The 14,279-nt window shown below is 38.4% G+C and overlaps 1 protein-coding gene across 13 annotated transcripts in view; it reads right to left on the reverse strand.

Moving 5' to 3' along the window:
* Positions 1-14,279, reverse strand: part of picalma (phosphatidylinositol binding clathrin assembly protein a) — a 51,417-nt gene that overhangs the window by 31,542 nt on the left and 5,596 nt on the right. The window contains exon 1 of one of the 13 annotated variants that reach the window (XM_040149629.1): positions 13,554-13,614. The exons of the other annotated variants lie outside the window; for them this stretch is intronic. The gene's annotated coding sequence lies outside the window, so the exon portion shown is untranslated. Of the gene's footprint in view, positions 1-13,553; positions 13,615-14,279 lie in introns of those variants that run through there. 13 annotated transcript variants of the gene reach the window in all.

The raw sequence follows: 14,279 nt of genomic DNA on the forward strand, positions 1-14,279 counted from the left end.
TAGCATATTCATTACATCATTTTGTTGTACTTGCATTCTTCCTAGTGTCAGCCGGTTTCAGCCCTTTATCTGTGTGTTTCTTTCCTACTCTGTGCTCAAATATACAGTAATTTAATATAGCCGAATTCCCAGTAAAGTTGTTCTCAATGACGTTTTCTGATTCTGTCGTCAGACAACGGAACAAGTATGAAACAGTGACTGAAACGTGGCACATTAAGACTACATGTTAACCAGCAGTCACTTCCAAGCCATGTACAAAACTGCTGCTCTGCACTGCTGAAATCCTGATTTTATAACTGGAACAGTATCTGACAAAATCACCATTCACGTAAGTCAAAGACAGCGGTTGTGCCGCGTTTTTGGCTATATTTACTTGTAAAATGATTATGCGGAGAGAAATGTTGTGTCAGCTGTTGTGCAGTCAACTGAATGATGATCATAGAGAGGTGTGCCTGTGGAGGGAAAGCCCAACCAAACGCTCGTGGTCAAATCTGGCAACTCTCTTCTATGGAAAGTAGCTTAAGTGTTTCCCTAGATTTATCGCTAGGTGTTTAAAAAAAGAAAAATCACTAAAAGGGTCAAAGCAATAGCCAATGGGCAAACGCCAACACTTGGCCTGCCGACCGATGGTGTAACTTCATCACTCACTCGGGCACAGACATCACTCAGTCAGTCACGGACATTCACGTTTAAAGGGCTGGACCTGCTGTTGCGGATTTTCTGCTTTAGAGTGATACGTAATATAAAACCTTTTTCAGCTATTTCTGGCTATACGGCAATGATTTCAAAAATAATTATTGCACATGTCCACTACAAAGGTGACCTAGTTTTAAGAAATGGCCCCTTTGCAGCAGTGAAATTCCTTTTTAAATCAGAAATTTAGAGAAAGTGATAGCAAAAGTGATCAATTTGTGGTACTGGGAAGTGCGGCTTTATTTCAGGAAGTGACACTACAACATAGTCACACTTCTACCAGGAAAACACCTTGTTACTACCTTTGACTTTTTCCTACTTTTCATACACATACCCATAAGCCTCTGATTTGTGGACTGACAGGGCATACATCCTCAGTGTGGCTGCCATGGCCGAGCGCCACGACCATCTGGCCTGAAGTGAAAGCAAATGCCTCCGGGTTCCTCTTTCCATCAAGGCCATAAGACTGATCAGTGATGCCAGACCTCATCAGACCCCCATATATCTTAAAAGACACAGAAAGTCCCCTCTTCCAGTCGTCTGAGCCCATTCTTAACTTCACATCTTGCACTTAACTTTGATAGTAACCTATGGTACCACAATTTCTGAAGAAAGAAGAAGAAAGAAATATGGGAATGCTTAGTGCCTGCTCAAAAACCAAATGGCTCCTTCTTCAATAAAAGATATCTACTTTGTGAAGTATGTTAAACTGACTGTGAGTGATTCAAGAATGGATACAGACTGCAGAAAAAGGGGGAGGATAAGCAGCGCAACTACTATGTTCATACTGCAAATTCAAACCCTGAGCAGTCAAATCTGACAGTTACCGAACAACATAATCTGATTTCTACAATCCCAGGACATGTAATCAGATATTATCATATTATTTGAGGAGGTGGCAAAGGAATGTCTTCATTTTGTGCTCTTATAGAAAATCATGTGACAAACAAAATGTTGAGAATGATCCCAGTTATCCAATATTCATACCCATCAGAAGCCAAAATGAGGCTTGGCAGACTGTGTAAATAAATATTGCAGTGCATTTTATATTTGAATCGAGATTAACAATCCTCTCCAGGCCCTACTGACTCCTCAAGATGTGAAATTAAGAGTAACGCTGACATATTCCATTTTATATCCCCATTGCATTTTTTAAAATGTATTTTATTGACTGTGTAGATTAAAATGAAATTTAAAAAGAAAGCAACTGAAATATCTTATTATAGTGGTTATGTTCATTGTTAACATCAACTGTTGTGTAGGAGGCGGCAGTACTACCCATTGTGGCCTGTTTACATGGGTGGTCTATGAATCCTCCTTAGTGTTTGCTGAAAGCCACACAAAAGACTTTTTGCTTTTTATATACACAATAGGCCACCCATGTGACAACAAAATGCTTTTCAGATGCAACTGAATTGGCTGCGGGGAGCTCAAACTCACCACCAACCTTCTCCACTGGTGTTCCTGAAGCTTGTTTTGTATAAGGACAAATCATAACAAACCACAGCTCTTGCTCATCAGATGAACAAAGTTGCATATATCAGGGCCCGTATAGCATATCAGCATTCTAATGTTAGCATTCAACTCAAAGTACAGTGGAAGCTGACAAATTACAGCTTTAACAGACCAAAGTGGAGCCCATTATGACAATGTAGTGCTGAGCCTGACAAGCTGAGTCTGAGATGTCCTTAAATGGCCAAGTGTCGGAGGACAAACCCTTCTGATTAGATACAAATGTGACTTCTCTTATGATGCTGCTCAGTCTGACTATACATGAGGAGACAGAAAAAACTGAAAAAGCCTATATCCACAGAAGAATTGTGGCAAGTGACGAGGCTTCAGTCACTTTGAAATAGTTTATGGTAAGCCAGTTATTAAGAATGGTAATGATCTCTAGTAACGTGAACAGTATATCATTATACTTTATGTTTGTATAAGGCTCAGATTATGCCTCAGCTCTTTCTTAAAAGACACAAAAATATGACCAAAATGGTGAAGAAATTCTGCAAAAAGCAGCATACAGATAAATAGCAACATTAAACAGAAAGAAATACATAATAATTAGTTACGTTTGTTCAGTGCTACTAAGAAGAGCCATTATGAAATTTAAGGGAGTTTAAAAGAGGCAGTTCCCATCAGTGACTGTGGTTAGAGACCCGTGGTTTGTTTCTTTTACCTCTGTCTCAGTCTTTCATAATTGTCTCTGCTGCTAAATGTTACTGACTGGGTTGAGCTACCTTGTGCTATTCTGAGAATATGTTAAGTAACTGATTGTGAAATGGCCACTGAGTGAATTTTATTCGAAACACCCCGACTTCCCTAAATCTATTGTTGCTGAAACAGAAATAAAATTATTAAAAGCCTAAGCAAAAATGCATTTTCTTTGGAGGCAACTTTTCTAAAAATCATCAACTTTGCACATTTATGTCCAAAGACAACATTAACATAGCTCTTGACAAATATTACATTTAAAGTCTTCTGTCAACAAAATTCCTGACACAAAGTGTGCCAAATAAAGGTTGTTCCACACAAAACGATATTATTTCCTGCTGTTGGCTAGGCCACAATAAGCACACTTTAAAATGTGTGATGTATAGACTGAGCCGTCACAATGCTGTGTCCGGTCACAAGTTTGGTTTTTTTTTGTAGTTTTACATGTTAATGTACAGTATATGTTTAATTTTTGGCATGTGAAAGAAGAACTCAACAAAAACATAAGTGTGTATGCATGTTTCTGTTTTTGTAAGTGGTCTAATAGTAAATGATGGTGAAATCAGTCTATTATTTCACTAATAACAAACACAGGCATAGTAGATATTCATGAACATCTTGAATTTACCGTAGATGCAAGGTAGTTATCAGAGTGAGGACTTAAAATGTGATGTTAAACTAGAATGAAATAGTGTTAATTTCATTGATGAAAATTGTAATGAAATAAATTCAAAAACTTTTTTCTTGATGAAGACCAGATGTTGATGAGACAAAACTGAAATCATTAAACACTAACTGTGACTAATCTCCATAAAATATCATTGACGAAAAGAGAGGTGACTAAGACCGATTTTTAAAAATAAAACTATAATGTAAACTCTTTGTTTTCATTGAGAAAAAATGATATGTTAAACAGTTTTTTTTTTTTAAACAATGACACAACTCAAATGTCGTTCTTTCACTGAATGGCTGCACTGTAAATTTCTCTTCTTGCGTGCCTGAATAATCAACCCGGTGACTTTACACAGCAGTAGCGCGTGAATGCACTACCAACAGTGCTAGTTTAGACCTAGATACTGAGTGCACTTTCACTCTATGGCTGTGGGTTCTCGGACAACATGCGGTGATGGAAAAAGAACATGACAGCATCAGCTGGGCTTGGTCAGAAAAAATGGGCTGACTTTTGCACTTCAGATATATTGCTGCTGAGAGAAAAAAAGTAAGTGTGTAGTAACTTGCTGTCGGAAGAGAAGCCCCGAGGCTACAAAATCACTTGGAAAAATACCACAAACCTGAAGAGACACCTCAATGCACAAGACACAGAAGTTGAGGTGACCAAATGTTAAGATGTAAAATAACATTACGTTAATGTTACAATACTTTTAAATCCAAATTAAGCCAACAACTAAAAACGGAGGTGTAACGTTATGTATTAGCGTTTCAAGGGACATTGCTACATTCCTTGCAGATGGGACTTAAATCTCACTGAAAAGTCAGCCCAGCCAACTAAGCTGGCTAACCTTTTGCCTAAGGCAAAAGTGTTAAAAATGCCATCCATGCTAAACCATACACAACTTAATTGCCATAGACATTTCATAGTCAGGTTTTGTCAATTTCGAATTGGTCCATGCAGGGTAATGTCATATCTACTGGTTATTAAAATGCACAGCAAATTATATAGAAGATTGGTTTTGGGCTTGAATAAAGTAAGTTGGGCAGTAATCACCTGTCTAGTACTTAGCTCGTTTGTGTTCCAAATATTTTCTTACACATTTATTTAAATGGTAGTGTACAACCTATTATAAACACTTACTGTATGAGTATAACACAGTCTAGTACAACACTAACACTAAGGCCTACAAAGTTACAGAATAAAATCAACACCTTTCTGACATAGTCCTGCAAAAACTGAACATTATTAGGGTAAAATGTATTGCAAGGTTGTTGTGCTTTGTTCTGATCGATTGTGTAGGGTTTTCTTTTTTCTGGATACTCAGGGTTTTTGTTATTAAACAGAAAGCTAAGATCATAGCAATGATTGACTCTATACTGATTGTATTGATGTCTTGCTTAAATAATAACATTAGACCAGACATCCTCTCTGCAAAGCTGCATTCTTAACCATACAACCTGCCATACCGTGACTTATTTTCATTTTAACTTTCTTTTAATGAAATCTTATTTGCTTAAACTGACTAAAAAAAAAAAAAAAAAAAAAAAAAAAAGAGGCTGGCTAAACATGACTAAAACTAACATGGACTAAAAAAAATACTTAATACTCACTTACTTAATACTCAAATACTCACTGACAAAATTAACATTAGAATGATACTAGAATGAAACGAAGGAAATACATCCTGATAACATTTGTTTGCGAACATGATGATAAGGCCTGAACAGAGAGGATGACAGCACAATTAATGCATCACCTTGTAGAAAGAAAGCTTATGGTAGGTTGCATCTTGCTGCCAACATCTCAGATGGGGAGGAGAGATCCCTCTTCTGTTGCTTTTCCTGAGGTTACTACGATTTTTTCCATGTTAAAAAAGGATTTTAGGGGAGGTTTTTCCTTATCTGAAATGAGGATAAGAATAGAGGGTGTGGTATGCTGTACAGAGCATAAAGCCCCTTAACGAAAATTTGAGATTTGTGATATTGGGCTATATAAATAAAACTGAATTGACTCGAGGTGGGCTTAACTGACTTTTGGCTGCAATGTAAACAAAGAATGTGAAAGGTCTAGAAAACCTGACATACAACAAGAAGTCAAAGTAAAATGAGGCAGCAGGTAGAACTCTGACAAGAGCTTAGTTGTAAGATACTGGGTTTTTGGGGTTTTAGGAAAGTTTTTGCCCACAGAGGATTTCCAAAAGGGGTAGCATGAAAGGGTGGAGAATTTTAGTTGCTCAGCAAGCATGGCTGCATTATCAGATGGAACTGACTGACAGACTACTGAGAACATAAGACAGGAAGTGATGAGTAAACTCTTTTGCAAAGAGAAAGTAGTAGGGAAGTGCTACTGTGCAATGGATTCACAGCAGGATTCATCCAGGGTAAATCAGCACACACTGGAAAAACACTTTTTGTTTCAACTATACTTTCATTCAGTATATGACATACTTATGAGTAATTTCAAATTTTTATTGGCCACTAGGTGCAAACAGACCAACTGTGGATGTCTGTGATTGAATAATGAAGAGACTGAATAAATTTAAATATAAGTACACTTATATCCGGCTTCAAGAGGTACTTTGATTCTTTAGAAAAATAGCTGCATCATTGATCTGTCTATGGCCAGGTATTATGACCTCAGAGTGGCCCCATTAAAACAGCACTGTTGTAAAAAATTATTAACTAGTGTCTATAGTGGCAAAGCAAAAGAGCAGATGTTATACCTTGACTTAAAATTAAATTAATTTATATATTTATATGTTATTGTATGAATTAGTGACTTCCAGTAAATGCATTAAGAGTTAGACTGAACAGGTTGTGTTGTGTCTCAAGTCTCTAACTAAAAAGCTTCATTAAACAGAGCCCACAAGGCGTCAAATAAAATTGGTTCAAAAAGATTGCTAGATAACAGTGGCAAAGCTTTTCATGTTCAAGGTTGCAGATGCAAAGCATACAAACAATTTGAACGGAGTGACTATACATGAGGACCCGCCAACATTTAATTAGTGATCTATGGTGCAAATTGATACTTTATTACGCAGTTGTCAGGACTTTAAGCTTTTACTTCAGCGACTGAATATTGCCCGAGAAATTCTCAATTAGGTGCATCTCAGTATGGAAATAATTTGGAATTTTAAGATAAAAATATTATAACATGTTGGGCTGGATATTGACACTGATCTCCAGATTTGACTCAAACTTCACATCACAAATTCCAGAATTAATTAATTTCAGTTTGAGCCTATTCTTGATGAATCAGTTACATCAGATAAATACCAATGTTGCATAAAGTGCTTCTCAGAATGTGTCCTGGGAACTTAAATATCTTCTACAGTCAACAAGTGAGCAACACTGTTGTTTCCTTGAATATAAAATTGTGTAAAGTACACATTATAGGCTAAATTTTAAACACATTTCCTGGTTATAAAACTGTGGATGAAGGATTTATTTTTCTTGACAAATGCAAAACAACTAAAACATGACATCTCTCTCCTTTTTAGCCCTACATGTGCAAAACAGTTTAGCGGGAATAAAAAACCTGCACCACTTTACAGTCACATCATCATTCTGCAAATATTGAAAAAACAAATGATATCCCATACGCATGGACTGTCAGTAGCAGATGATTCAACCCAGTACAGGCATCAATTTTAATGATCACTTTGAGCACAGACAGGACAGCAACTGTAAGTCTGCTCAGTAATTCATCTGCACTGTTTGTGTTGACAAGACATCATCCTGATATCTGTAGACAGCTGTTAGTTGGTGTTAGCTCCCTGGCAGGGACAGAGTGAATAAAGTTGAATCCACACACTGGGATAACAAACTGAGATCTGATTAGTGTTGTGAAAATTGGCCAAAAATGACATTTGATTATTCCTTCTAAAAAACACATAGGTTTGGACCATTCAAATATCTATTTTTTTATATGATATCTATAAGAGGGCAAACCAGATTCCACACTTTTGCCTTCTAATGACCAAAATCTGAAGCACTTCTAAACGGCCCTTTTTAGATTGCTCAAAGTGCAAATCGATCTCTCTGCGACCAAGTTGGGTTGAGAACTCTCTGCCATCAATACCACGTACTTGCTGTTACAGTGCATTCAGAAAGTATTCAGACCCCTTCACTTTTTTCACATTTTGTTATGTTGCTGCCTTATGCTAAAATCCGTTAAATTAATTTTTTCCCCTCATCAATCTACACTCAGTACACTCAATGACAAAGTGAAAACAGAATTTTAGAAATTTTAGCAAATATATTTAAAATGAAAAACTGAAATCACATTGACTTAAGTATTCAGACCCTTTACTCAATACTTAAAGTACCTTTGGTAGCGATTACAACCTTGAATCCCCTGGGCATGACGCAACAAGCTTTGCATACCTGGATTTGGGGATTTTCTGCCATGTTTCTCTGCAGATCCTCTCCAGCTTTCACGGGTTGGATGGGCACCATCAGTGGACAGCCATTTTCAGGCCTCTCCAGAGATGTTTGATTGGGTTCATGTCAGGACTCTGACCGGGCCAGTCAAGGACATTCACAGAGTTGTCACTAACTTACTTCTGCATAGCCTTGGCTGTGTGCTTAGGCTAACTGTCCTGTTGGAAGGTGAACCTTTGGGCCAGTCTGAGGTCTTGAGCGCTCTGGACCAGGTTTTCATTAAGGATATTTCTGTATTTTACTCCTTCCTGCCTTTCCAAACCCTGACCAGTCTCCCTGTCCCTATCACTGAAAAACACCCCCATAGCATGGTGTTGCCACCATCATGCTTCACCGTTGGGATGGTACTGGGTAGGTGATGAACAGTACCTGGTTTCCTTCAGACATGATGCTTAGAATTGAGGTCAAAAACTTCAATCTTGGTTTCATCAGACCAGAGAATCTTGTTTCTCACATTCTGAGAGTCCCTCAGTTGCCTTTTTTGCAAACTCCAAGCAGGCTTACATTCGGTCTTTCAATGAAGAGAGTCTGGCCACTCTGCCATAAAGTCTAGATCGGTGGAGTGCTGCAGTTACGGTTGTCCTTCTGGAAGTTTCTCCAGTCTCCACACAGGATTTCTGGAGCTCAGCCGGAGTGACCATTGGGTTCTTGGTCACCTCTGTTACCAAAGCCCTTCTCCCCCAATGGCTCAGTTTGGCTGGGCAGCCAGCTCTAGGAAAGGTCCTGGCTATTCCAAACTTCTCCCATTCAAGAATTATGGAGGCCACTGTGCTCCTGGGAACCTTCAATGCAGCAGAAAATTTGTTGTAGCCTTCCCCCGATTTGTGCCTCGACACAATCCTGTCTCTGAGCTCTGTAGGCAGTCTCTTTTGACCTCATGGCTTGGTTTTTGCTCTGATACCGATTGTCAGCTATGAGTCCAAATCATGTCCAATCAATTGAAATACCAATCCAGGAGTCGAAACATCTCAAATATAATAGGAGAAATAGAGGGCACCTGAGCTAAATTTAAAGTGACATAGCAAAGGGTCTGAATACTTATGTCAATGTGATATTTCACTTTTTCCTTTTAAATAAATTTGCAGAAAAAAAAACCTAAAATTCAAACAAAAGATTTTAAATGATTTTAGCATAAGGCTGCAACATAAAACGTGAAAAAAGTGAAAAGGTCTGGATACTCTCTGAATCCAGTGTAATCACTCATTTCGGCTTGACCTACTTTTTATTTTCAATCAATCAGAGTGATGTTCTCTGACTCCTGTCTGTATGCAGTGCAATCAGTGCAGTGGTCCAGGCTCAAACAAGAACTTGCAGAGAGCTTTGGTAGATCCCTAACCATCGAATATTAATTTTCAGAATTGAACGTGTTTTTTTTTTGTTTGTTTTTTTAACAGTTCGATTATATGATCAAATTTTGAATATTCGTTGACAGCCCTAGCTCAGATCAGTGTACAGTGATCAGTGAGTCTTTTTTCAGTCTATCCATGTTGAGGATGCAAGCTAACCTTCCTGAGTCATGACAGTCCTGTAAACTGTGGCAGGTCCATATAGACTAACTATTCACAGTACAGTTTATGACACTATGACACTGACTCAAGGCAGCTCATATAGCAGCTATAATCTACAATGCTTTTTAAGCTAAAATACTCTTTTTGTGTAAGTTGTAACAACTCAATTTCCACAAAGTAGACATTTTACACATAATGCAGTGCTAACTGAACCACTTACAACAAGAAACAACTGCACACACATAACATATACTGCAGATATACACTAAATACACCCTAAAGTGGACATTCTGTCCCCACTGTACATGTTTACTGAGAAAAACCGCAAATGCAAGATTCATCTGAGGATTTTAAGAATCCATATTGAATCATTGAAGTAAAAAATAAATAATAATAATAAAAACACATTTAACTGGAAAATTTATTTTTTTTATCCTGCCCTGATAACACATCTTGGGTGTTGAGGGCATTCCAGTGGCCAAATAGGGTTGCTGAAATCATGATGCTGGCCGAATTGCCAGGAAATCCATCAAAAGTATCTCACCTATCTCAAATTTGATCAGGTCAGATTCCCTGTGCTCTGTGAAGGGGCTGGGTTATGAAATGACTTCCTGTTGGCTGTTTTCCCATGGCAATCCAAGGCTTACTTTAGGATCTAGAGGAACACTTCCTGCTTCAGGAAACGTTTATCCCCTTATGATCCAGCTACTCTGAATGTGAAGTGGGCCACAGTGCACATGGAAGCCCAGAAACTATATCCACACCAGCACAAAAGTCAGATAACCAGTGAGGTTACACTGGATAGCTAGCAGGAGACAAGCTAGTGGTAGGTACGATATGGTAAAGGTTGTCTGTGCTCAGGTTTACACACGGGCAGTAGCACTTGCTGTACTTGTTGGTTATTTTATTTTTGTGATGAAGCATTCTGTGTCAAGAGAAATACTGTACAAAATTAAGAAACTTCAGTTTAACACAGGCTTGCTAAACTGGTGGTTGCCAAAGAATCGGATGACAGACAGGTGTAACTTTTTGACAAAAACTTCTCCACTACCACAGGAGCAAGCACGTCATATTCGCTGCTTTGATTTGTCCTATTAAATCTCACGGGCCTTTCAGAGTCACAGTGCACTCCGTTCAGCTCAGCTGGTGGACAGGGCGTCTACACTCTTTTTAAGGACGTCACTTGATGCCACTGCAGTCACATGCTACTTGTGCTGCACCGCATTCATTATGTGGAGGGTAAAACCATGAAGAAGGGCCTCTGGGGTGGTGTACAGGCACAGATTTACGTTAGTGTACCTGCCATTATGTCTCAGATAAACCATGTACATGGCTGAGGTTCCAGAGAGTGCAAACTCAGGAAGAAACAGTATGGCCACCAACTTTAACTTTGTTGTGAGGTCAAGCTATTATAAAATTGGGAAGATCTGTTATCACCATCCCTTTCTGTAATTATTTTCTTAATAATGGGATTTAACACATGCACTCCCCTTCACTAATTTATCAATAATTAATGCTGCACCAGTAGTTGCACTGAAATTGCCAAAGCAATAAAACCAACTCAAATTTTGAACAGTCCCAACTCCCAAGATCGTTCAAAGCTCCACTGTTTTATTCCATTAGAATTTGGATGTAGAACAGGGATGTGGGTAAGACTGTCACTGTCTGGAACATAAGGGTCTCATTTAATGACCTCATAGACTACAAACTAAGGCAAACAGTTAACAAATGGATCAACCAAAGGTGGAAGAGGGGAGACTTTCTCAATACTGCTAGCTCTTAACACATTCTCTTTCCTAAAATAAGTATAGCCCTTCAATGTATGGAAAGGTTTTTACATAAAAACAGATCAGTTTAGGTTTCAAACCTTGCCCTCTGTTTGGGTAGTTTATAATAGTCTCAATCATTAATGTGCCCCTGATATAATAATGGAAATTAACAATGTGCACGTCAAATATACACAAATAAACCACCCATACATCAGCAAGCACACTGTTTGCAATCCCTCAGCATACTGTAACAGGAAGTTATAAAAATGTCTTGTAGAAGGTGTATAATTATAATAAACCTCCAATTACCAACCCCATCCACACATACAAACTTTGATTACAATGCAAGAATAAAAGAACTGTTAGGCAAGTGTTATTGCTGTAAGTCTGTTTCTCTCTAATGAAAACAGCTTTAGAGCACACCATTTTACTGTAAGACATTATTGCTCATGTGTGTTAACTAATGACAATATTCAAAAGGAAGTGGTATATTCCACTTGCATTTCACGTTTGCCACAAAACTCCAACATGAGCACAAGTGCATGTTCAGCAGTGTACAACATTCTTCCACACACTTTTTGTTGCAAAACTAGTAGCATAACACCAACAAATTACATACTATTCTAGATGGCTACATCAATGTAATGTCCAAATAAGTAAATGAATGATTGAATGAATGAAATGAGGCAGTCTCTCTGACCATCACAACCTTATGTAAATGGTAAATGGACTGCACTTATATAGCGCTCAAAGCTCAAAGTTCTTTACACTACTGCCACATTCACCCATTCACACACCCATTCATATAGCGCTCATTTCTATACACAGTGCGCTTTCCACACCGACACCCACACCCACCCACACACACACACACACACATCCCCCCCACACACCCACACACCCACACAATACATTGGGGGTAATTTAGGGTTCAGTATCTTCTTTGACATGCGGACTGGAGGAGCCGGGGATTGAACCAACTACCTTCCGGTTAGTGGATGACCCACTTTAGGTCAGATTTAAGAACATGTGACACTAATATTAATTAACACATGGGTATCTGCAGCTTCTAAATAATGCGCTAGGGGTCAACCGATATGTTTTTTTTCAGGGCCGATACTGATACCAATTATTAGTAATCAGGGAGGCCAATAACCAATATATTGACCACTTTCCCATTTAAGTGAATAGGAAAGTGGCCTCAGACTTTTGGACCCCACTGTACATTTGCAGTAAAAATGAAAATTTTGATATCAAAATGAAGAATAACACAAACTCCAACACAAAAACTACTGCTAAATAAAGTCTAAAGACACCCGCCATGGTCTCCAGGTTTCTATTATTTTGTCCACCCCATTTATAACAATGAAGGTAGGCTAAATAAAAGAAACACCTCTCTGTATTATGCAATACAGCTCAACAGCACCACACACTACATCCTCCAAAATGATCATACAAACAATTTTAATAAAAACTGAACATTCCAGCCTTCATGAATGGAGGATTTATTGCAGGACTGTTGTATTAGACTGCATTAGTTTTAGCGAGTCGTACCTAAGAAACTGCCAAATGAATGCATATTTGTAATTATCAGTTCTATGCACAGGCTTCAAAGTGCCTGACTGAATTTACTGGTTACTTTCAGTATTGTTCTCACCTGGGAACACTACAATGCATTAAAATACGAATGCATATAAGCCTGGTAGCCTAAAGATGTTGTCGTCCTCCCTTTTAACATTGAGATTCAGTAATGTTTACTTAGAGTACATTTGAATTGACTTACTTTGTACTTTTATCTGAGTACATTTTTATACAGGTAATTTTACTTGTACCTCACTAGCATTTCTTTTAATAGTAGTGAGTGGCCACTCGAGTGCTGACATGCTTAAGTGCTGCAGTAAGCATACTGTCTCATTTCCGGTTGACAGTTTTGTGTTACTGGTGGCATTTTTTGCTGCTCTGTCTCAACCCAGCTAATTATGCCATTTTCTTCATTATAGCGGGTAATTACATTTCAACTTGCACTAGTTCTGCTCAAGCGCTCAGCTCTCTCCTTCTTTAGCGACTTTCTTGCTAAGTCCAATGTTGTTGACACGCTATTCAGATCTATACTTACTTTAGATTAGCAGTTAGCGATGGCTTCTCTCTCCCTCTCCCTCCCTTGCTCTCTCTTGCTCAGTGTGTCTTGGATCAACAAACGAACTTGTCCATAAGATTGTGGTGTTTATTGCAACTTCAGCAATATCTGCTGCCTTACCTTCGACACACAGCTCCACTCACTCACTAGAGCTGCTCCATCCTGCAAATGCGCTCCTCTGTGCCTTTCTGTGGCAGTAGCCTTCAGCGTTGATAGTATAACTTGTGACATGTTACCAATCAGATGGTGCTGTGGGCAGGACTTTGCTCAAGACCAAAGAGTGGTGACTACAGATAGGGAGAGGTGGCTGCTTCAGAGTTAAATAGTGTTTTTTTTGTTGTTTTTTTTAAATCAGCAATTGGATCAAAAAAAAAAAAAAAAGATTCAGTTGATGGTAAAAATGCTGAATATCAGATCTGATAAATCGGACAGGCTGATAATCGGTCAACCCCAATAATGCACCACAGACCAAAGGACATAGGGCCGATTCATACTGTATGCCTACACATCCTGTGAGAACTTCATCTTGAATCAAGGTATTTATGCCTGTATCAAAGATCCACAATTATGGCTGACTTCATATATTTATTAACTCATGACAGACCTTTGAGCAGTTTAACAGCAGTGTTTTGAACTTCAAATAATGGCAATTAACAAGGACAAAACAAAAAAAAAAAAAAAAAAAAAAGAAGTGCTGTCATGCACTTGGGCTGCCCACAGTTCAACAGCAACTCTGAGTGGAGGAAATACCATACATTACAGAACTGTTGAGCTACAAAGACCACATGTGCAAAAGACTGTATTTTCATACTTTTGGCTGGGGCATTAACCGTCCTATACCAACTT

This window comes from Xiphias gladius, chromosome 17 (genome assembly GCF_016859285.1).
Source record: "Xiphias gladius isolate SHS-SW01 ecotype Sanya breed wild chromosome 17, ASM1685928v1, whole genome shotgun sequence".
In the NCBI taxonomy this organism is placed as follows: domain Eukaryota; kingdom Metazoa; phylum Chordata; class Actinopteri; order Istiophoriformes; family Xiphiidae; genus Xiphias; species Xiphias gladius.